Source organism: Saccostrea echinata, unplaced genomic scaffold (assembly GCF_033153115.1).
Source record: "Saccostrea echinata isolate AGI-Se365-2 ecotype Australia unplaced genomic scaffold, CSIRO_AGI_Sech_v1 ptg000072l, whole genome shotgun sequence".
Classification (NCBI taxonomy): domain Eukaryota; kingdom Metazoa; phylum Mollusca; class Bivalvia; order Ostreida; family Ostreidae; genus Saccostrea; species Saccostrea echinata.
In genome coordinates this window covers 677,307-699,275 of record NW_026889821.1, presented here as the reverse complement: position 1 = coordinate 699,275, position 21,969 = coordinate 677,307, and the positions used below count along the sequence as shown (strand labels likewise).

At 35.1% G+C, this 21,969-nt stretch overlaps 1 pseudogene; it reads left to right on the top strand.

The window, feature by feature from the left end:
• Nucleotides 1-553: 553 nt before the first annotated feature.
• On the top strand, nucleotides 554-20,986 carry LOC133176231 (uncharacterized; annotated as a pseudogene).
• Nucleotides 20,987-21,969: the final 983 nt, after the last annotated feature.

Sequence of the window (21,969 nt, the reverse complement as noted above, 5' to 3'; positions counted from 1 at the left end):
TAGTTTAAAGCATTTTTTTTACTCCAATGACTACACAAATTGAATTGAATTAAATCAAATTAATTGATTAATTAAAATGAATGACATGAAATAAATAAATATTTTAAATGAATTTATTTGTTCATAAATAATGAATTAAAAGAAATATGTAAAAATAAATTAAATAAGTTGATTAAATAAAAAGAATCAATCAATAAATAAATAAAATAAATAGATAAATAAACAGTCAAATTAATGTTTAAACAGATACATTAAAAGAATAAATAAATAAAAACTTAACCTAAATTACATTCATGCTACATAAGTCGCAATAAAATGGTAATTCATTCTTTTCAAAATAACTGGCATTTATTCTACTTAAGATTTATCTGAAAAGCTACCAAACAATCAATAAATAATATTTTGAAAGAATTTACTACAGATATTTCAAATAGAAAAACTAATGATTAAATCTACATTTTCACAAAACTTGAAAATTGCTAAGAGTAAGGTATCAATTTTCTCACAAGTAAAAAGCAACAAAAATATATTTTAACCCTTTTTCCTGGTAAAAATGAATGTCAGGGGACGACAAGGGGTTAACAGGGTGGTCAGGGACTCAGTCAAGGGACATCAGGGAGTTCACAGGGACGTCAGGGAATATCAGGGGACACCAGGTGTTAGACAGTGGTAACAGGGGCAAAGTCAGGGAGTAGACAGTGTAGTCAGGGACAACGACAGGGTATCTTAGGAGAAAATCAGGGGAAACAGGAAAATGTCAGGGACATGGGAACGTCAGGGATTTCTTTTTTGGAATCTAAGGTGAAAATCCTAATAGTGCAAGATAACGTGACCAGCTTTATAAAATATCAAGAGAGTCTCTTAAACTGGCAGAGTTGTAGTGATTAAAATATCAGACTGTTTGGTGAGCTGTGAACAGCTTTTCTGCAGTGCTTTTCATACTTAGAAACTAACCTGCTTTTTCATCCAATTACAATAAGTAAATTTCTATTAATTTCCCTTATTTGTTAAAATTTTATTGCTAACCTTCATAGTTACATGACATTTTGATTGACGGCTAGCTGTGAAATAAACACTTAGGAGATTAAATGGTGAAGAAAAACAATTCATCAAGGAAAATATATATATATATATATATATATATTTTTTTTTTTTTGGAAATAAAATACCTAAATTTAAAAAAAATATATATTTGCTGTCTTTTATGATTTAATACAATTAACTACAGAAGGAGCAAAGAACGTTAGTTTGATGTTTTTATTGATTTGAGAATCAAGTGGAATGACAGGGACGGATTTCAATACAGGGGCAGATTCTTCATTCAATGATGCAGATGCGGATTCAGATTTAATAACATTAGACGGGTTTTTTTCTCCTGTTGCGGGCGATTCAAAATTCTAAACTGTTCTCGTTGGTTCGCATGCACTTTTTACTTCTCCTCACAGCAGCATTGTCAGAAAATCCATCAATTTAAGTCTTGTAAAGCACATTACTCGTTCTGAATCTTTTGAAATGTTTCTATCAGAAATATCAATTCCCGCTTTACATAAAATATTTTAAACATCTGTGACATTTGATTTGTGGGAATATAATTGACCTTTGTTAAAACCCATATGTTTTCTGTAATGTTGTCCCAAAGTGGAATAAGAGAAAAATATTTTTCATACAAAATAACTAGATATCTTGGAATATTTTCATCTTCATAATGTTGAACAGGTTTTATCTGAAGTCTGCGATGCTTGAGGCTACATATTTCCTCACCCTAGGAGTATTTTAAAGCTGTTATATGGCGTATCTGAGCTAAAAAAAAAAAAACAAAAATACGGGATTGAGTGTAGATGATATATGATAAAATGAATTATGTTATTCAAAATGAAATTTTCACCGATTTTGAACTTGAATAACCTGATGTTTTTATAATTAAATTGACTTTAAACTGTGTCTGTTATTCAAATGCGGAGTCGGTAATTAAATCGGTTATTGTTTTAAATTTCTAATATCTTTGAAACGTGGCTGATATAAATTGTGTAATTTACAGGAAAGTCCTATCTTTATATAAACTAATTAAAGAAATAGAAAGATGTTTTTAGTTTTAGTTAGTCTAAACTTATAAAACAAAATAAACCATATATGACTTTAACGTACTTACGAGAATTTATGATCATACATTCCACGAAATGCGAAACATACGAGGGGCTATCAAAAAGTTCGTTGACTAGCGCCATAAAATTGCCAAAGTACACAGGAGTACTGTGAGCAGGGCTTATTTAAAGAGCAGTGACCAGTATCGTTTTATATGAAACATACATGAAATAACTGCTACATAAGAAGTTCAGAAATATTATTTTGCAATAACTTATTAAATGCATCTAAAACGTTTTTTAAAACACAGGAAAAACAGTTTCTTTTAATCATCTCTATATAACAATGTACCTGTATAACCTCAGTGTCAGTGTCAGGATATCGCAAAACATTAACCACATTTGATTTGATTGGGACAACATTCTACAGATTATTTTGTTCGATATTTTCAATTTGCAGTTCGCAATACTATTGTCATCTTTGATTATTTTTTCCTTTTTTTAAATTTTAATTTAAAATGCTAAATATCGCAACAAATCCACCTAGTAACAAGGTCGGATGCAACTGCGCATATACTATGCACGCGTGGAGAGACAGTGAAGTTTTCCATCATTCTATAAATAGAGGTTGTCTTATCAGCTAAAAAATATTTTGATTCTATGTCGCACCCCAGATAGCATGCATACGTTGGGACAACGTTGATCCAACGTAACACACTTTGTTGGCCCAACGTTGGCAAACAACGTTGGCGCAATGTCTAAGTGCACTGTGGCACTTTGTTGGCCCAACATGTTGGCGCAATGTTGGCCCAACATAGTAATGTAATCGTAGGGCCAACATTGGGCCAACGATGTACATGTATGTCGCATTGTAACAGAAAGGCCAACGTTGGGTCAACGTTGTAAAGGTACATGTATATGCCTATATAGTAATCGTATCACCAACATCGGACCAACGTTGGACTCGCATTCAACTTACATGGCAAATGATTGGCTTTCAATCATAGAAGTACAATACAGTTCCTGTATATTTGTTTTAATTCCCATCATTTCAATACAATGAATTTAATCAATTTTAGAAAATCAACTTGTTCCTCTTACTAATGTTTTAGAGTATTCATGTCACTTTCATTAAGGAATGTTAATTATTGAATGCAATCAGCTGGGGAAGGGATAGTTCAAATGTTTTTTTCAAGTATATATTCCACATCACTATTAATAATAATCACTTCTAAATTTCTCTGGTGTAGGAATCCACTATTTCAAACTTGTAGAATGTAGGAATGTAAATTAATTGTGCATTTTCTCCTGTCCATATTACATTTGAATTGTCCACTCCTTTTTCCTGTCCATGCGATTGTTGTTTTTTATGCTAGAAGCCATGTCTTTCAGGAAAATAATTCTTGCATCTAAGGACACATGACACAGAGGATTTTTTCTCTCCACCAGTTGCTATGAATGTTAAAAATACCCTATCATTAAATAAAGTATTTTGCTTACAAACAGATAACTAGTAAATATACATGAACATTTTGAAACAAGTGTTATTTTTTTTTAATACCTTCTTTAATAATTTTCACATTATGCGTAAGTTAAGTTTTAACAAAGCATAAAATTCTATCAATCAATCACACACAACAATTTTACTTACAATTCAAGGGCTAAAATAATCCATTTTCTCTTTTCTGAGTAACAAAGTATGCTTTGTTCCAGTGCAGGCGTGATAAGAAAGTGACCGCTCTGAGTTTGCAAGATCTGATTAAGATGCTCGTCTCCTAGGAAACCGGCCAGTCACCCGCTGAGCAAGTGAGTTTCACCACTGACCTAAATATTTGGAGTTCTAAACACAACACTTTAGTTCCAAGATGCTAGATATAGAATCTACAACTCTATTTATTGTGTGGAATGAAACTTCTACTTGCAGTTTTCGTACATTACTATAATTTTTATTAATGATTTTGATGCTATTTTTTATAACTTGGGTTCTGGTAGAATTTTTTCATTTCAATTTAAACCAAAATTCAGTGAGTAATTAAAAAAATCTCTTCTCTTTTAACAGCCAGTTTTTTATAATAAAATTTTAATGAAACCGAAATGCACTTCGGTTTGGCCAGCATTACATTCTCAGCACACAATGATCATGTTCATGTTACCAGTGTTAATAACCATGACTTGGCAAACATTGGGCCGACAATGACCCAACGTAATACTCCCAATTTATATGCACATCGTCTTATAGCTCGCAGTACGACGATGGGACAACGTTGGACCAATGTAGAGAAAACGCATGCTCACACTGGCCAAACATACTGTTGCCAGATTAAATAATCAAGTTTAATTGTTAAGGTAACAAACGTTGGGCCAACGCGGGGCCAACTTTAGAATCCCAACTTCCGTAGAAAATATAGCAAAAAGGAGTTGCTTAATGTTGGACCAACGTTGGGCAAACGTAAGAATCCCAACATGGTTGGCTACTAAAGAAAAGATTGACATGGTAACATTGGTCCAACGTTGTCTAGCCAACGCCAACCTTCGGCCAACTGTACAACCATTTACCAACGTTGGCCCAACATAGTTATGCTATCTGGGACGTGGCCTGTGTGTACATATGGCAGCAGAGGTTACGTTCACTTTCACACAAGTATTAAGTTCCTTTAAAAGCTTGTCTGACATGAGAAAACTATATGTTTCTGATATTTGAAAATTTTAAAAGATTAACCAAGCGTCATCATCATGTATTATTTGAGAACAGAAACTGATCTAATTTGATAGATAATGTTTATATTGCCGGTTGTTGGATTAATCCGCGCAGATAGGCGATCCCGTAAGCCGGGCCATAGTTTACACTACGGAGTCCGGCTAAAAACCGCTTGAGGTACATCAATGAATTTTAAACGTTTGATAAACATCATCTTTTCTAACTATATAAAAATATATATATATAAATCATAAGATTTATCTTTTTTAATGAATTATTAATATTATTGTAAGAATTGTATGTCCAGGCGGCGCAACCTTGAACAGGACGTATTTTCCATTTAAGTGTAACTGAGAAAAAAAAAAACCTTTTTATATGAGCATTTGTCATCCGAAAATTCCGTGAATTCATTCATGACACAATTGTTCCCTAAAAGTTGCAATTTTTACCTCATTCTGTAAGTTCTATGTAAGTTTATCGTAAATTTTATATGGAATTTTCAAACAAGTAAAGGGTTAAAATTGATGTCTAAAGGGGGGAGGGTGTCATTTTCCGACATTTTTTTTTAAAGTTTCGCTCCCTGGAAAAATTGGCATAGACCTAGAAAATGTTTAAACGGGTTGCTGAGAAATAAAATGCATCCATGGTACTTGTTATTAAATGCAAAAACTGATTCATCGAGTGAAGAGATGCACAGTTAAAGTCGGTTTGTAGACAGGGTGTCCAAAGTCGAAAAGTAACGTTGATCATGTGTGGTAGACATTGAAGTCCCTACAAGCAAATTAGGATCTTTCCCTATGTATAGATCCATTTACAATATTAATGCATTGAAATCAGCTGTTCATAATATTTTAAAGTCATAGAAACAAGACGGGTGTAGGTTTTCACTTAACTACAGAGAATATCCTCAAAATAAGTGTACTGAGGCAGAGGGAGCTGACATTGGGAAACAAGGACGTTGTCAGACGTCATGAAACTAAATGGCGACAGCGCCGGGTGATCATATAATGTGTGTGTGTGTTTTTATTTCATGATGATTTGGAAAATTATCAAACTTTCAAGCTGAATTTTATTAATCTTTTCTTGCTTTCTGTTCCTTACATTTTCTGTCATCAAAAGCAATATAGTATTAAATAAATTTTATCGCGTCTGTCCACGAACTTTTTGATAACCCCTTCAAAGTGCCGAGTTGTTGGTAAAGATACAGTTGCTATCTATATTTTGTCGACTTAGGTCAGTCGAAGCTGGGGATTGAACCCACGAAATTCCGATCAAAGAGCGAGTAGTCTATCGAATGAACTGCAGTGACTGTCCAATAAGCCATTGAAAAAGCGCGATTGTTTCTAAGTAAGTTTGATCATTATTAAGTAAAATGTTAGTGGTTAAGCTTCTTAACAGTTAAAATTTTATTAAACATGATTTAACTGTTACGACACAATCATTAGTTTTAACTCTAACCACATGTAATGCTTGTTTAACTACCTCAAGCATCTGTACATTAGCAAACAAAATGTTGATTCTAAAAGAGCTTCATATACAAAATACATATTTCATCTGATTAATAATCAAGTTACATTGTAATTGTAATAAAATTATTACATTAAAAGTTAAATTTAACAACTTATTTCAATATATATGAAGGAAACAATTAGATCATGATATCATGATGTGTTTATAGAGAAATACCGACATCTCTCGAACGAACGTAACTCGCCCTAACTTCCCGTATCTCGGTAGTTTTCCCGGGACCAGTTATTGAACCTATATATAGTTAAAAATCGGAGCAATTAAGTGTATGTGTATTATAGAACGGATAGTGTTTTAACTCCTTTGTAAATGATAATTTCTCCTGTCTAATTTTCTGTAATCACTTACAATGTAATTAAAAGCGGACAAATAGAAGAAAATACTCCATAATACCGAAGACGGATTAGGAAACACGTTTGTCATGCGTCAGTGATTATACGTACATGTAAATACTAGTGTGCGATGTGCACACTTGGGGGAAAAGTTACATTTTATAGCATGAAAAAATCTAACCTCATACCTGTATAAATCCGTGCAAAGACAACAAGTTACTAGGTGATGCGCATATATATATAGTGCCTTGTATTAAAAGTGTACATTTATGTGTTTTTAAGAGAGAGAGAGAAAAAAAAAAACAATTGACAATAAATAAGCATTGTTTTCCAACGTTACAGAAATCAACTATTAAAAATCAGAAAATGGGTGAAACTACTTTGGAAAATGTAAAAGTAGATGTTTGTATAGGAGAGGTAGAGGGGGTCTAAGCTCAATTCATCGAATAAAATGTCCGTTTTCATTTCATTTGTCTAAATACATGAAATAGAAATTTCCATATACTACAATCCTTAAAAAAGTGAAATGAGACAGTACTTGCATGTGCAATAGGGCGAGAAAAAAACCCCATATTGTATCTAGTGAAAGAAAAAGTAACTAATTCATAAAGTAGGAAGGGTAGATCCTTTTAAATATATATGTAGGACTCCAAAGTGCGATGGGACTCCAAAGTCCGATGGTCTGCACCAAACCCCGATGGTTTGACACGCCAAAGTCCGACGGTGCGGAAAAAGATTGACGTTTGTGACGTCATAGTACTACTGCGCCAAACTGCAATGCCGCGCCATGCCAAGGTCCAATTCTTTTAAAAAAAAAATACAAATAAATTTTATAAATGCAAGGACTAGCCCTCATCTTTTGGATAGGTGCGAGACTAACCCTAATCAGTCGAAAAATGTGTATCAACTATAACCAAAATATTTTGACTTGGTGCTAGTCTAACCCTAATCAGTCGAATAGTGTGCAAGGTCTAACCCTGATCAGACAAGTGGTATGCGAGGACTAACCCTAATATCTCTGGTGGGTGCAAGTAATAATCAAAATCAGTAAAATTGTATGCGAGGAAGAATACTGAACTGATGGGCTTTTGAATGCAGGACAACGGCGTCAAGGATCATTGTGTCGTCATAAACGTTGATTGTTTCGCCGCACCATCGGACTTTGGCGTGTCAGACCATCGCACATTAGCGCAGTGCGTTTCATAGGAAACGAGCCATCGGACTTTGGCGTGACCATCGGACTTTGGCGTCCGTACCGACATCAAACCATCAGAGTTTGGCGAGAAGATCGGACTTTGGCGTCACCATCGGATATATATATATGTATGTATACAATATCACTACAAAGAAATAAACGAGCATTCATATGGTAGACAGTATCTTTTTGGATGATGTATTAAACGGCGATCTTCACTTAATTATACCCGCACTTTCTAAAGAAAGTTCGGGTATATTGTTGTTACTCATGTCTGTCCGTCCGTCCGTCCGTCCGTCCGTCTGTCACACTCTTATTTCTCAAACTCCTCTTACATTTTACACAGTAGCCTAATCATCTTTTGGGAGATGTTTGGTGGTGTCATGTAGATGTGCAGTAAAGTTTCGGAATTTTCATTTTCACCCTAGGGGTCATATGGGGGTCGAAAAATGACGTTTTTTATGCAAAAAGCCCCTGGTTCCCTGAACTCCTCTTACATTTTACACAGTAGCCTAATCATCTTTTGGGAGATGGTTAGTGGTGTCCTGTAGATGTGCAGTAAGGTTTCAGAATTTTCATTTTCACCCTGGGGGTCAAATGGGGGTCGAAAAATAACATTTTTTATGCAAAAGCCCCTGGTTCCCTGAACTCCTCTTACATTTTACACAGTAGCCTAATCATCTTTTGGGAGATGGTTGGTGGTGTCCTGCAGATGTGCAGTAAGGTTTCAGAATTTTCATTTTCACCCTGGGGGTCAAATGGGGGTCGAAAAATAACATTTTTTATGCAAAAAGCCCCTGGTTCCCTGAACTCCTCTTACATTTTAAACAGTAGCCTAATCATCTTTTGGGAGATGGTTGGTGGTGTCCTGCAGATGTGCAGTAAGGTTTCAGAATTTTCATTTTCACCCTGGGGGTCAAATGGGGGTCGAAAAATGACATTTTTTATGCAAAAAGCCCCTGGTTCCCTGAACTCTTCTTACATTTTACACAGTAGCCTAATCATCTTTTGGGAGATGGTTGGTGGTGTCCTGCAGATGTGCAGTAAGGTTTCAGAGTTTTCATTTTCACCCTGGGGGTCAAATGGGGGTCGAAAAATGACGTTTTTTATGCAAAAAGCCCCTGGTTCCCTGAACTCCTCTTACATTTTACACAGTAGCCTAATCATCTTTTGGGGGATGGTTAGTGGTGTCCTGCAGATGTGCAGTAAGGTTTCAGAATTTTCATTTTCACCCTGGGGGTCAAATGGGGGTCGAAAAATGACGTTTCTTATGCAAAAAGCCCCTGGTTCCCTGAACTCCTCTTACATTTTACACAGTAGCCTAATCGTTTTTTGGGAGATGGTTGGTGGTGTCATGTTGATGTGCAGTAAGGTTTCGGAATTTTCATTTTCACCCTGGGGGTCAAATGGGGGTCGAAAAAAAAGTTTTTTATGCAAAAAGCCCCTGGTTCCCTGAACTCCTCTTACATTTTACACAGTAGCCTAATCGTCTTTTGGGAGATGGTTGGTGGTGTCATGTATATGTGCAGTAAGGTTTCGGAGTTTTCATTTTCACGATGGGGTCAAATAGGGGTCGAAAAATAACGTTTTTTATGCAAAAAGCCCCTGGTTATCAAACTCCTCTTACATTTTACACAGTAGCCTAATCGTCCTTTGGGAGATGGTTGGTGGTGTCCTATAGATGTGCAGTAAGGTTTCGGAATTCTTATTTTCCCCCTGGGGGTCAAATGGGGGTCAAATTTTTTTAAAAAAATATTTAACATGTTTAGACATCCTGGTTCCCAGAACTTCCCTTATATTTTATGCACTAGCCTTAAATCATGATCATTTGGAAGATGATTTATTTTGTCCTGTGGATGTGTAAAATGGTTTTAAAATTTGCATTTCCATGTGGATAGCAAATAGGGGCAGGAAAAAAATGGCCCCTCCCTAACCCATGGGGTCATGATTTGTACAAACTTGAATCTACACTTCTTGGGAATGTTTCCATATTAATCATGCTTTTGTTGTTCTTAAAAAGAAGAATTTTGAATATTTTTTTTTTCCTTTTAAATCTCTATAAAACTTTGATCCCTTATTGTGGCCTGACCCTATCCTCGGAGGTCATGATTTGAAAACTATAAATATGTCCATAGGACATAAATGCCCCGCCGAATGTATATTACTAATGCAACATGAAAATTTGTATGAGTGTATGAAGTTTGATGAGAATATCTTGAACAGTTTCTTTAAAATTGAAACTAAAATCAAAAAAAAAAAAAAAAAAAAAATGGATATAGATGATAAATTCTCACAAAATTATGTATAAGTGCATGCTTACATAAAAATATCTTAGATTGTTTCTTTAAAACTAAGCAAAATACAAATTAAAGAGAAGGGAGGTCAAGGTCACAGGAAAGTGCAAGGTGAAAAGTTTTTGATGCAGTTGAATAGCTCTCACTAATACATATCAGCATATTAGGTTTGATAAAAATATCTTGAATGATTTATTTAAAACTGAGCTTAACACTTATTTGAGAAAAGAGAGGTCAAGGTCAAAGGAAAGGTTGAGGTCAAAATGCTGATGCAGTTGAAAAGCTTATATCAGTATGTATTAACTATTAGCATAGAAGTTCAATAAAAATATCAGAAATGGTTTATTTAAAACGTAGATAAACACTAATTTAAAAAAGTGAGGTCAAGGTCAAAGGAAAAGTCAAGATCAAAAAAGTTGATGCAATTGATATCTCTCAGCAGTATATATCAGCATATGAAGTTTGATAAATATATCTTGAATTGTTTATTCAAAACTGATCTAGACACTAATTTCAGAAAAGTAAGGTCAAGGTCAAAGGAAAAGTCAAGGTCAAAAATTTTGATGCAGTTGAAAAGCTTACATCAGTATGTATCAGCATATGACGTTTTATTGAAGTCGGACATGATAAACACTATATGCCTTGGCCATATTCATGGCAGGGCATAAAAAACTTGAATCTACACTATATGAGGATGTTTCCATATCAAAATGACTAACAAGCAAATTCAAAGAATTGTGGTCCCCTGCTTTCCGTGTCCTAGTGGATGGGATGCCATTATTTATGACATATTGTTTCAAATATGCAGGCCTTATCATATGTCATTCAAAAGTAATCACCAAAGTTAAAATTTTTGAAAATTAGGTAAAAAACATCAAGGTCAAGGGGTAAAAAAATCATAACATGCTTGGAAACATCTTGTTACAGGTAATGTACATGTCAAATATGAAAGTCCTATCTCTTCTCAATCAAAAGTTATAAGGAAATATAACATTTTTGAAAAGTAGGTTAAACTTCAAGGCCAATGTCACAGAGTCAAAAGTCGTGATATATTTAGAAAGGTCTTGTCACAGGTAATATACATGTATAATATGAACGCCCTATCTTTTCTCTTTCAAAATGATCATTTAAAATAATGTTAAATTTTTTGAAAAGTGGGTCAAACTTCAAGGTCAAGGTCATGGGTTCAAGAATCATGGTATGTTTAGAAAGTTCTTGTAGGTAATGTACATGTGAAATATGAAAGCCCTTATCTCTTATTATTCAGAAGTTATGACCAAGGTTAAATTTATTGTGACAGACGGACAGACTGACAAATGGACAGACTGACAGACAAATGAGATTTAATGTCCCCTAGGTCCATTTTGTGAAAACGGACGACAATAATGCCCTTGCTGTTCATGAGAAGAAGATTTATGATGGAAAAAATCCCCTGCATTTTTCTATGTAAATCATTGGATCCCCATATGTGGCCCCACCCTACCCCAGTGGGTCATAATTTTAACAAATTTGAAGGTACACTGTCTATGTAAAGAAAGTTTCAACTTTTTGGGCCCAGTCAGTGGTTCTTGATAAGACTTTTTTAAAATGATACCACCAAATTTTCACTAATTCTTGATTATCCCCCCTTGAAAGAGGGTGTGACCCTTCACTTGAACAAACTTGAATCCCCTTTACCCAAAGATGCTTTGTGGCAGGGTTGGTTGAAATTGGCCCAGCGGTTCTAGTGAAGAAGACAAAAATGTAAAAAGTTTACAGGCGGACAGATGATGACAAACAAAATGTGATCAGAAAACCAGAAAAACTCAAGTGAGCTAAAAACTGATGATCACAAGTATTTGGAAAGAGTTACAGTATTTGAAAAGCAGTTTTTTTTTTTCATGCATTGTTTTCAGAAGCTGAAAAGGTATGACTTGTATCCATGTTGAAAAAACTTCACATTTCAGAAAACAGTATGATTAAAAATAGTTAATCAAGGTGCTTTGAGTAGCAAAATAAGCTAAACTGGTATAGCTAATTCAACCACAGAGCTTAGTGAATTTTAAAATGCACAACCTTTTCAACTCTTAATCATTCTTAAAATATTTATATCATCATTTCTGATTCAAGGGAGAACTAGAGATATGATCAGAAGTATATCCATTGACTAATAAACATGTACATGTATATTGTGTTTTTTAAGTCATTAATGTTTGTTTGTTGTTAAATGTCCCTCTTGGGAATTTTTCACTCATACGGAGACACCACCACTTAAAAGTAATGAAGACGTACAAGTCGGATTTGAGGTTAACATTCATTTTAGGAATTTTCAACAATTAAGATATAAAGAGATAACTCCTTCCCCTTGCCCCTTCCCAGACCCCTGTTTGTTCATGTATGCAAACTAGTCTAATACTTTGGTTTGACATAAAAAAAATGTGAATATATACAAATAGTTTAATGGTCCATCTCTTTGAATGATTTTCATTCCTAATTCTAGGAGGGTACATGGGTTGACCCAAATTCATGAATGAAATGTCAAGTAATCTTATCATTGATGCACTTTTATTTAATTTGATGTAGTCATATTATGAACATTTCCAGTTCATTAAGAGAGTGGGGATGACCTCCAGGGGTTCATAACCTTAAACCATTAGATGTACATGACATAATAACACAAGAAACAAAATTATGTATAGTCAAATGGAAAAGTTTTCTACTATTTAGGAGTCACATGATCATTTGCCATTTCAGGGACAGGGAGCGGCTAGGGAGATTGGAACCCCCCCCCCTGGAATTTGCAGAGTTATTAGTCCCCTACCCGTGAAACCGGAGGGGACTATAGGTTTCCTCTGAGTCTGTCCGTCCGTCTGTCTGTCTGTCCGTCTGTCCCTCTGTCTGTCTGTCCCACTTGGTTTTCCGCACTTTTCTTCTAAACGCTTGCAGATATTGAGCTGATTTTTGGTATGTAAGTGTATCCTGATGAGTTACAGATCAAGTTTGCATTTCGTTCCGCTTCATTGATTTTTGACGGAATTACGGCCTTTTCAATTTTTAAGGGTTTTCCACAATTTTCTTCTAAACGCTTTCAGATATTGAGCTGATTTTTGGTATTTGACTTTACCATCATTAGTTATAGATCAAGTTTGCATTTCGTCCCGCTTCATTTATTTTTGACGGAATTATGGCCTTTTCAATTTTTAACGGCAACCAGATTACACTTGCCGGTAGGGGACTAGTATTGCTAATGCAATACTCTCAGAATGCTTGTTTAAATAGGACTATATACTGATTTACAGAAGCAAATAAAAAATGACTTTGGATGCCCTCCCCCTTTAAAAACATGGACCCCACCATCATTGTTTTTATTTTGTTTGTTTGTTTGTTGTTGTTGTTGTTTTTTTTTTTTTTTTGCTCCTCAGGAAATTCTGGGCTGGAATTTTTTGGACCGAGGTGTGGACCCCCCCCCCCTCCCCCCGGAAAAAAATTCCCGGATCTGTGCCTTTAACTGAATGTAATGTCGACAACGGGAGATAACTCTTCAGAATGATCCACTCTCTACCATCGGCTCATACATTCAGTGTCTGAGAGAGAAACGAACGACAACTCTGCATAGGAGATTGCTGATGATCTTTGATCCTTTTTAAACTTTAACCTAACCATTTGCATTTCGGTTTATTTTACTCCAATCTATACTTAAACTTGTACTTACCAACTGTCATAGGTCCTGTCAACTTCATGAAATATAATCCAATTAAAACACAAATATGAATTAATTTCCACTGATATACATGTAACACTGCACCATGTCACATGGCATGTGCAATCTAAAAATGAAATGGTAAAACTAGTACTAGTACTGGTAGGGTGACGCAAGCCCAATCTGATGTAGAAATTTTCAAAAAGGTGTTCACATACATGTAAAGTACAAGAACAAATTTTAAATTATCATAACAAACGATGTTTTAACATAACTTTGCCATCTAGGCCTATTTCCAAAAACAGGCAAATTGTGTGTGTGTGTTGGGGGGGGGGGGGGTGACAAAATTGATTGGGTATGGCTTTTAAAGGAGGTTTTTGCCAAATTAAATTGAGAAAATAAATTTAAAAAGTTCCAATTATGGGCCAAAAATTTATATCCCCCCCCCCCTTTTATCAAAACCTAATTTACATTATTAATTAAATTCTGTTATTTCAGACTGGTAATGAATTAAGTATATGAAATGCGTATAAGAGGTTCATGGGTCACATGGTCACCTGAGCATGACGAATACATGTACTGTGTAAATTATAGAATTATTTGGACTTTTTCAATTGTTAGACCCAATATGAAAGCGTGTGCATTTAGAGGCAAACACCTTAGTGCGGGTATTACTGTCTCATGACAGCATCTAGTTTATCTTGCGGTTGCTTTTTATTGTATATGTAATATCTGTATAGATAATACGTGGATTATAAAAAAGCTGCAATTTATGCATTTAGGTACGGTAGGGTTTTTTTTATTAAATTTTCTTTGTACTCAAGTTATGTTCCATTATGTCATTGTTTGTTAAGCATGCATTATTCGTCGGAATATAAAATTACAAGATACACTGTATATGTGAAGTAGGACGGGGGGGGGGGGGGCAGAAAAGAAAAATTCAACTTACCTGAAAAATCTGACAAGGAAAAAAAAAACGGGGGAGGAATTGTTTAAACTTTGAAATCCTCTTTCATGTGTATGTGTATGTGTCTGTGTGGGGGATGGGGGGTCCAACATTTTTTCAGAACAATATTTTCTTCAAACATTATCATATTACATTGTACATGTAACAAAATTTGGCTGACACTACGTGTCTGAAATTTACTAAACGATGTAGCATTTATATGCACAGGGTCAATTTCTATTCAGCTGACTTGCATAGCATTTTGATTTGTAAAAAATAAATATTTTGAATTAAATGTGCATGAGTTTTAGTTGCAAAAACATTCTCATTTATGTCACGTAAGGAATGGCTATTGATTAATTTTCTTTTCGATATTGTCAGAGGTGATAATTCCTCGTAATGGCTTAGAAATACTTGTTCGAAATACTATATTCTGCGAAAAATTAAACCTGGCTTCAATATACATGTATCATAGACATATCATGAATCCGGCCGGAGGGAGGGGGGGGGGGTGCCCGTTCGTAATTTTCAGGTTGATAGAGCTTCTTCTTAGATATCTTCATATGTCAATGAGCAACTTACGCTCGTAGAGCTATAATTAATGTCAAAAGCACAATTCGCTATAAACTTTTTTTTCTGCATAAAATAGATGTACGTACATACACAATAAGAGTTATTAAACACAACTTTATCTGTACTCGCGATAGATCGAAATTGCCCAGTTGGTTGAAGTTACATCACTCTTCCCTACATAATCAGTTAAAAGAGTCAAATAAAAAAAAAACAACTTTACTGTAAATATTATAATTACATACGTTCAAAGTTTAGCCAGTAGCATGAACAAAAAGGTTATTGTTTTATGTTTATTTTTTACCTCTCCCTCGCCCTCTTTTCCGTAAGAAAGAAACTTTGACCATGCTTCACAATAAAAATTTTTTTTTTTTTAATTTCCCCTTCATTTCCCTTTTCGGAACCCCTTTGCTCGTTTAAATGTCCATTGAAATGTATTGTAGCGTTACGGTAGCGCCTACAACAAGAAGTAGTTTTGAGGTATCTTGCAGGGATTTTATCTCAATAACATTGAAGAATTCAATTATGCAACTGTGAATACAATGAACGATCCCTTTTTTTGCTTACGTTCGTTCGTAAGATGTCGGTATTTCTCTATTATGATAATTTTTTTTTCATTTGTGCAATTCTAATAAAGCTTCGCAATTGTCAGGTCAGGCAATAAATTTGCATTGAAGCAAACGAAATAATTTATGACGATATCTGAAAGTTAATAAAATATTTTTGCCGTTAAAATACAAGTAGAATTATAAATTTAACAATAAAAGAATGTCGTTAAAGGAGATAGAATGACTCAGATTCTCAAACCCCTTGGTGGTTACTGATTTTTATTGCAAAGGCAATATAAGAAATTGTGAGTCCCCTTTTTTATACACGTTTTTATATCCTGAATATTTTTTGGCACTAGATGGAAATGAAAAGTTAAAGCTAATAAAGGTTTAAAAAAACAAACAAAAAAAAACAGCGAAACGAAAATGTATTGATGTTATACTTGTTTACATGTACAGGTGCAGAGATACCATAATCGACATTGAAGAATATGTAAATGGAAATACATAAACGTCATTTTATAGAGTCAAGTTATAATTAAATCGTCGTTCTATATATCAGTGTATGTTGATTCACGTCTCATTCGAGAATTTTTCACTTGTGTAAAGACGTTACCATATACCGGTGAAGGGCTTCAACTTTAGACCTTAATCGGCACTCAGATCCATTGAGCATTTAGAAGTCTTGATCGTGCTAACGCCTGTCATGACACGGGACCTGGTTTTTAAGGTCTATATCCAAAAGACGCACAGTTTTCTCTTCAAAGTGCCGAGCGCTTGGCGAAGGAATATTTCCTACCTATATCGAGCGCTCTATTGTCTGAGCTTCCGTGATCAATCATGACACAGACATGTATGAATGTAGTTCAATAAAATAAAGCAAAAGGTCATCTCAAACTAAGATGAGAAGGAGAAGCAGATTCGTAATATATCTAATCCCTCAATGTATTCTCTGTTTTTTAGTTTTACACATGTCTTAATCTTTGTACCCATGACCAGAACATTTCAGAATACTCATCTCTAGGGATGCTCAAAAGACCCTCCTAGATACACTCGAAGTTCCCATGGCACACCTTAAGTTGTAACTTTTCCTTTGATCAATTTTGTGGAATAAAAAAAAAAATCTTACAGTGACTAAGATCTAGCGAGTGCGGGGGGTGGGGGGGGAGTGCTCAGCTCTCTAGACTTTCTTTTTTCTCAAAAATATCCTTCATTTCTCTTTGCTTCTTTGCAGCAACATTGTAAGGTATAGAGAAATTTCCGGAGACCGACATTTTGACTATCCTTGCAGGAAACCAGCTTAACTTTCCGTAGTGCAATTTTAACATAAAGGATGACTGCACTTAAGGACATGCGAAAATTGCGACAAAATAAACTTTCAAAACAAGCTGTTTCTTTTAATTGCAGGAATGGTCAAGATGTAATCTACAACTTTACGTAATTACATTAAATAAAAGTATGTATTTACAAAGTTCGAAGCTGTTTTCAAAGGTGGGGGTCATCACAGTATCTTGATTCTCCGTACGATAATGAGGACGCCCACTTTTTCAATGACTTTGTACATAGTCAGGTCATGTTTGTCTATTGTTCTCCGTTTAACAGTAGTTGTATATTTGCATTAATGATATTGTGTCAAAAGGAGATTAATAGACAAACATGCTCTCATGGTTCAATAAAAAAAATGGTGAAGGTCGTTCGTTGTTCTTTAATTGTTTTCACTTCAATGATATCATCTTTCATAGTGGCTCTCTTTCAAGTGTTTGTAACATAGTTAGTAACATAGTTATTAACAGTTCATTCAATATCTGCATGTTTTGAAAGGCATTTTATGTTCAATGAAAGGAATTACATTCAGTTATTGCACTTGTCTCAATGTTTTCTGATTCTGTGACATTGAAATGACCTTAATACAACATATTTGAACTGGTACTGTGAGCAAATTCACAAAATGATATCCACTACACCTTTCCATCCAATCTCCCTAGCTTATTTTCTCAAATTGTTGCATTTGATATCTTTTTTATTATAAAAAAAGGTACAGGATTTTTTTTTTTTTACACATTTTGTTTGAGATGCTTCAAGTTTTGTGCATGCCTTAATTTGTAAGGAAAACAAGTTTATGAAAGACAATGCACAGTACAAGAATCTTTGTTTGGATCAACAGGGGGATTAACAGTTAATGGTTTGGCTACATCAAGAACACTATGTGCATTTTCCACAGCCCCAGATATTTGTTTTCTACAAATCGGAGGTAAAGATCTATCTTTCGACACCCCCTCAAAGATTGTAAGGAATATCATTTTTTTTTTACTAACTTTCTGATTCACGGTGCGGGTGCACAACACGTAATTGTTGGTCAAGTTCTCCAACGTGACCCTCGCAAATTGCCACCAGGATATAACGATGGTGTTATTGAGATAAATCATCTTTTGAACACAGCGTCTGCATCATTGCCAAATGTGACATTTTGGAAACACCGGGGTTTTTGGACTAACCTTCATTACCTGGGGCCTGATGGAGTTCATCTATCTACAAAATCATGCAGTATCGATCCAGTACCCATGGTCAAATACCTTAATAGTATCAAATATGCAGTGGTCAACACTTGCAGGAGGCTAAGGCCAGTATAAATGAATTTGAAGTAGTATATAAAAACATGTAGGCCTATATAGATATATGTATAGGATGTGAGTGAAATAGAGTAAGATAAGAGAGAGATACTTAGAGATAATGATAAGTAAAAAAAAAAAAAAAAAAAAAAAAACTACATTAATTTTTTTACTATATGAGAACTTGCAGTACATGATGTCTAAGTTTTCCATGTTACTGTCTCAAAGTTATTGGTTTGCAATGTGAACTAACAGTGCATGATGTCTAAGTTTTCCATGTCACTGTTTCTAAGTTATTTGTTCTCAATGTGAACTATTAGTACATGATGTCTAAGTTTTCCATGTTACTGTCTCAAAGTTATCTAAGTCATCTCATTGTCTCAAGGCTATTACCTATCTATGTGAACTACTATCCTCAAAGTAAATCATATGTTATTATCTACAAGAAGTAAGTAAAATAAAATTAGTAGTACATGAGTCTCAAAGCCGCCTAAGTCAACTATCAATACATGATCATGAGCAATGCATGGCTTTTGCTTTTATTTAAATTTTTAAGTAATCAGTATAAAGTAACAGATTTATTTGATCAGTGTTACTTATGTCTAAGAATATTCAAAGTCTTAAATGTTTTTGAAGCCATGGTTGATAAAGTCATATTTATCAAGTATTCAATTATAAAAGGTCATTATCTGAAATTTGATGATGCCTTTCTATAGAACATCAGAAAGTACTAGAAGTTGTTCTCTTGGCTAAGTTATGTATTGTAGATAAACACAATTTTAGAATTTGCTTTTTCAGTTTCAACCATGCCAAAGAAACGGCCAGCCACGTCGATACCCCGAGAAGAGGAAAGAGAGTAAAAAATCAGAGTGAAGTGTCAAAATCTGTGGAACATCCATCGGTTCAGATCGATTATGAAAAACTGGCAGCCGAAATTTTAAAGCAACAAGGTAGTGACAAATCTCCCATCACCAATGCTGTACAAGCGGCTCCTCAAGACATGCAAGTGGCAGATAAAACTCTTACCACCGAATCCAGTGTGCAGGATGCTGGACCTTCTTCAGATGCTACAAGCAATATATCGGCAAAACTTAATCAATTATTGAGTTTAGGTGAGCCAGCAACACCGAAAGTAGCACACAGGATATCCCTCGCTGATGGGATCCCTCTCGGTGCAACAGTAGCACAGCGCATAAAACATAAAAATCTGGGATGATCAGTATTTAGATTTACGCGTGCTGCTGCAGCAACGAGAGGATCCAATATCTTTAAATATTGCTGCTGGATCAGTTACAATACAACAAAATGCAACAAAGCCAAAATACCTCTGTCCATTAATCAGTGGACAGATGCGTTTTTGATTTTCACAGCAATCTATCTGGAAAAATCTCCAAGCCAAGCCCCGCACTTGTTAAAATATATAAAATAGGGAAATGCAGGAGAAATGTTAAGAGACATGTTAGGAGAAAAGGCTTGGAGAATCTATGATGAAAATTTTAGACAGTTAAAAGAAACAGTTAATATCCCCTGGCAAAAACCCATTGAAGAACTTACGGTGAAAGCTGCTACGGGTACCTATGTTAATAATATAGCCGAACAGCCCTTTCGGAAAATGGCAAGCAGAACGCAAGTCCGTTTCTGCTATGCCTTTAACAATGGGGAACGATGCTCAAATGACCAATGCCCCTACTCTCATACATGCCAATTATGCTGTGGAAATCATGCAAGAACAAGTTGTCGAGGGGGTAGAAGAAATCAATCATCAAATATCAAATCCAAAGCTACAGCAACCACTGGGGGTCTTCTGCTTCCAACACCAGTCAACCCAAACAAATCAAGTGAATTTCTAATTCATTATGATAGGTCTCTTTCAGATTTTTAGTACAGGGTTTTAAGCAAGGTTTTCGACTAGGTTGTGTTGCAGACCCCAACATATCCGAGATGTCAAGAAATCATAAATCAACAAGGGAACACCCAAATATTATCAATGAATACATTGAAATAGGTCTAAAAAAGGGTAGAATTGCTGGACCATTCATTACACCCCCGTTAGATCACTTTATTGTATCACCCCTAGGTTTAATGTCGAAAGGTAATTCGGGTAACTTCAGAATATTCCATGACTTGTCTTTCCCAAAAGATCAATCCGTGAATGCCAACATTCCAAAAGCGCTCTCTGCTGTGCACTATGATTCAATTGATAATGTTGTCTTTTTGGTTCAAAAATTTGGTTAAATAGTTTAATGGCAAAATCTGACATCGAAGATGTCTTTAGGATAGTTCCAATTCACCCTCTAGATCATCACCTATTAGATTTCCATTGGGAAAATTCATTTTATTATGATATGTGTTTACCAATGGGAGCAAGTAGCAGTTGTCAAATTTTTGAAACACTAAGTTGTGCACTACGGTGGATAATGGAAAATGTTTTTAAAGCAGCAGGAGTCTCTCATATCCCGGACGATTTTTTCTTTGTTGGCCCACCCAACTCGACAAAGTGTAGGGATGATCTAACTAGTTTCTTATTCTTGTGCAAGCAAATTGGGATTCCCATTAAAATGCGAAAAACGCAGACTCCTACAACAAAAATCATTATTTATGGGATAGAAGTAGATACTGTGACAATGGAATGCAGACTTCCATATGAAAAGGTCAAAATTAGAGAAATGCTAGATCAATTAAAAAAGTGCAAAAAGGTCTCATTAAAAGGATTACAGTCAGCCATAGGTCTTCTAAACTTCGCGTGTGGGGTAGTAGTACCTAGAAGAGCCTTTGTAAGGCGTTTAATCAATCTCACATGTGGTTTTGATGATTCTAAACGATATGTTAAGTTAGATAAAGAAGCTAGAGTTGACTTAGCTACCTGGTCATATTTCATTGATTACTTTAATTGAAAGTCCGTTTTCCTAAATAAAGAATGGATGTCTTCAGAACATCTAAATATGCAAACTGATGCCTCAGATTCACACGGTTTGCAGCAGTGTTGGGTTCGAAATGCGGATAGGTTGCCTGATGCCCTAATATAATATCATATATGCATCAAAGGACTTTTTCCAATTGTGATTGCATTAGATCTAGAATTATAGGGGCATGAACTTCAAAACAAAAAAAATATTGTTCCTATCTGACAATATGGCAGTAGTAGATGTCATAAATAAACAGTCATCTAGAAAACATAATCTCATGAAACTGTTACGTCGGCTTGTACTAGTGTCAATGCAGTGCAATATCTATTTTAGAGCTAAGCATGTTTCAGGAAAATCTAATGTACTTGCTGACAGACTCTCTCGTTTAAAATTTCAGGAGGCTTTCAGGGAAGCTCCATTCTTAGACAAACAAACAGCCCATGTTCCATGCCAGCTTTTGCACATTTAACACCAATGCCTCGCAATCTAATACAGGCTTCTCTTAACCCTGCGACAAAAAAGCATACCTACATACATGGGACATGTTGCTGCATTGGTCACCAACAACACTTGATCTCCCATTA